The following is a 3523-nucleotide window of genomic DNA, read 5'->3' as shown; positions in this document are numbered from 1 at the left end:
CAGCCCTTTCAGAAGTATTTAGAGAAGAAGGAAACTCTAGATCTAGATCTATAGTTGGAGCTGGTGCAATTATTGGTGGGTGTGGAATAAATAAAGGCTCAGATTCCCTGCTGCCCCCATTTATATTAGTTAATTGACTACCACCTCCCTTTTCAACATTCACATGTTGGCCAACATGCCCCACATCCTCAAAATTAGAGTCATTGCAGATAAATATATCTATTGTGTCCCCATCATTCAACAATACTCCAAGGTCTAACAAATTCTTGTCTTTCTCTAGTTTTACCAATTTGCCACCCTTAGAAGGTGCAATATAAGTGGTTCCCAATTTAGTAACCCCAAAATCCTTTGCAATATCTACTAATTCAGGGATAGATAAGTGATCAGAATCAATATTGAAGGAATACTCAATCCTACCTCCAACAAAAACAGGCCCTACTTCACTTACCAACATTACACCAATTTTCCATATAAAATTAAAGTACTTAGAAGCCATGGGACAACCTACAACCATATACAGAATTCATCAATATTTAACTTTTAAAATTAATAGTACAATGTTGTAACATATTAAAGAAATGCTAGATACAAATAAAATACAGAAAAAGACTCACTTTTACATAAAATAATCCACCAACAGTGAGCTAAACTAAAATAGCAAAAGAATTCTTGCAATACATTCAAAATAACTAAAATAACCCGAATAACATACATTCAGACAATTCTAAAATATAAAAATAAAAAAAACCCTAAATTTTGTAAGTTATTACAGAAAACCCTACGCTATATGCATGCACAAAATCACTGATTTTACACATAAAAAATTAAATTTTGAAAGCCTTAACTCAACAAAATAGAAGATAGAAAGCAAATCGATATTGTTCTCTGTTATAAATTACAAAACCCTAATCGGAAAGTAAAGCTTGAATTCCCTAACCTTTTGGTTTTGTCTGTTTGAAATAGTTGGAGAAGACCACTGAAAAAGCTTGATGAACGGAGAAGAAACCACAAATGATCAGAAATACACCACAATTGAAGTCTTATTCTACTCTATTGAAGAGGCATTGGAAGAGGCATTTGAGAAATTTTTCAATAGAGAGAGAAGGGTGTTCATAAAAATGAAAGGGCAAATGTTTTACTTCTAACGTTGCTGCCTTTTACCTTTTCTTTATTTTTCCCCTTTTTTTTTCTTTAGTTATTAATATTAAAATTTAATACTCATTTTATTTGCCTTCGTGGAGTACAAATTGTCCACATGTACCGCGCGTGTATACACTTAACTAGGTGTAGGAGACTCGGGGGTTTTTAAATTCACTTATTCTAGTGTAGTGGGGGTAATTCGAACCAGAGATAGTTTGGAGAGAAAATTAATAATTCTGACAAGTTTAGGGGGTACTAAGGCATTTTGCCAAAATAGTACAACATTCTTCTTAAGGAGTGTTATTAATGAAGTGCTATTATATTGTACAGATTAAAAAATTGTAAAGCACTATTACCATAGAAAGTTCGGGTAAATATTAGTTCTGAAAAGGCTTACTCTATTTCCAGTCTGATGCTGCTTTTTCATGTGCTCCAGATACTCTAAATACAATCAAGTAAAATATATCAACACAATTCCAAGAAAATAATGACACTTGTAATCAAATTGACAATGAATAATCCAGCAGTGAGAATTAGCTAATCAGAATTTTCAATATTTTATAATGGATGGAAGGATTAAAATTACTATCTAACCAAACCTCAATTCCTATTCACCTCACTTGTTCTTTATTGGTTGCTTGGTATCACCATAGCTAACATTCGACATCGTGACGGGTACCAAATATTAATACCCTTTTAAAGTTTTTATCAACTTCTAGAAAGGCAAGAAGTATAAAAATACTCGATAGATTCTGCAATTACAGGTCAAACAAAACACTGCTAGCCCACAAACAATTCGTGCAGAACTTGTCGCGATAAAATCAGACCGCTACTTGACAAAAAAATATGAAAGACATATGGTTCCATAAGGAATTTTGGTTGAGATTGCGGAGAAGAGATGACAACATTATTACTTAAACACTAAGAAAACATCATCTATCTGACGAAGTTCGCTCAAGTTATTATGTTGTCTTATTCTAGCGATTTTAATTTCCTTATGAATAATACACTAATGTACCCATAAAGGTACCACCCACTCCTTTTATATACCATAAATATGGTAATTCCAGTAAACGAAATACTATGACTATCAGTATCATGACTATCGCTATCTATAATCAGGAACAACTTTAGTTTAAGTCATTATCTTACCTCTTAAAATGAGCTGTCTGCAGTTCACTATCAAGCAGACCATGCTTTTGAAGACAGCACAACTTATTATTCATGCTGCATAAAATGCAGAGCGAGCCAGTGAGTCCATCTCCCGCATTAACAATATTTAATAAAACTACTTAGCTTTAGAAGCCACATATCACGAGAACAATCAGAACAAAAAATCATATATTATTTATGCCATGAAAATAGAGGTGCAAGCAAAGAGCTTAGATATCACAAGTACTGGATTTAGTCACCATTAAGTTGACAAACACAATACAAGGATTGTCTGTATACACATTTTACTTCCCTAGATATCAAGTGAAACAAAGAGAAAATCAATGAAATTAATAATCTACACCTTAATGTAAATACATCTCCAGACAGAGAATTATTTGTATTCATTTTCTTTTCAGAAAAAGCTCTATTTTTATATTCAAATATTTGGAAACTTCCCCAATAAAGGATACACTGCATTTTTCACTGTCATAGGTATAGTTGCCAAATTATATTTTAAGAGTCCTATATTTGTGTTATAAGGAGATCTGTTTATGATATAAACCACCTACCGGAAAAGAAATAGAATAGGAAATTATTCAATTGTTTCAGGCATATCGTTAATGTCACGATCCGTATTTTTCCACTCTCGGGAGTCGTGATGGCGCCTACTCGTAGAAGCTAGGCAAGCCAAATTTAATTGCCTTTCGTTTACAACGTAGTCCCTTTTATCAATTTATGGCAACAATATCAAAATAACGAAATTTAATAGTAGCGAAAATCTTAATTATAGAAACTGAATCAAAATGCGGAATAGTCAATATAAGCCTTTACCCAAGACTGGTGTCACAATACTCACGAACTGCTAAGAAATACTAAATACAAATGTCTGAAAGAACACATAAGCTGTTTGTCTCGAATACAAAGAGGCAACAGACTAAAAAAAAGAGAATAAGGGAGACGCCGGGCCTGCGGACGCCTGCAAGGCTACCTCGGGTCTCGCTGGACTGAAGGCCTGCTCCCGTACTAATGCTAATGCTGCTGCTGCTGCTGCTGCTGCTCGAAACCTGGACCTGTGCAAATAGCACAGAGTGTAGCATCAGCACAACCGACCCCATGTGCTGGTAAGTGTCTAGCCTAACCCCGGCGAAGTAGTGACGAGGCTAGACTGGACTACCACATAAACCTGTACAATTATATATATATACAGCGGAATCGAAAATACAAGACA

At 34.4% G+C, this 3523-nt stretch overlaps 1 long non-coding RNA gene across 1 annotated transcript; it reads right to left on the bottom strand.

The window, feature by feature from the left end:
* Window positions 1-8: 8 nt before the first annotated feature.
* LOC109221023 lies at window positions 9-2390 on the bottom strand. Its single transcript, XR_002067187.1, has 3 exons — window positions 2293-2390; window positions 1538-1581; window positions 9-504 (listed from the first exon to the last, which is right to left on the bottom strand). It is a non-coding gene; the product is annotated as an uncharacterized LOC109221023 (long non-coding RNA).
* Window positions 2391-3523: the final 1133 nt, after the last annotated feature.

This window comes from Nicotiana attenuata, unplaced genomic scaffold (genome assembly GCF_001879085.1).
Source record: "Nicotiana attenuata strain UT unplaced genomic scaffold, NIATTr2, whole genome shotgun sequence".
In the NCBI taxonomy this organism is placed as follows: domain Eukaryota; kingdom Viridiplantae; phylum Streptophyta; class Magnoliopsida; order Solanales; family Solanaceae; genus Nicotiana; species Nicotiana attenuata.
Note: the sequence above shows the minus strand (reverse complement) of the source record. Positions and strands in the feature narration are given on the sequence as shown.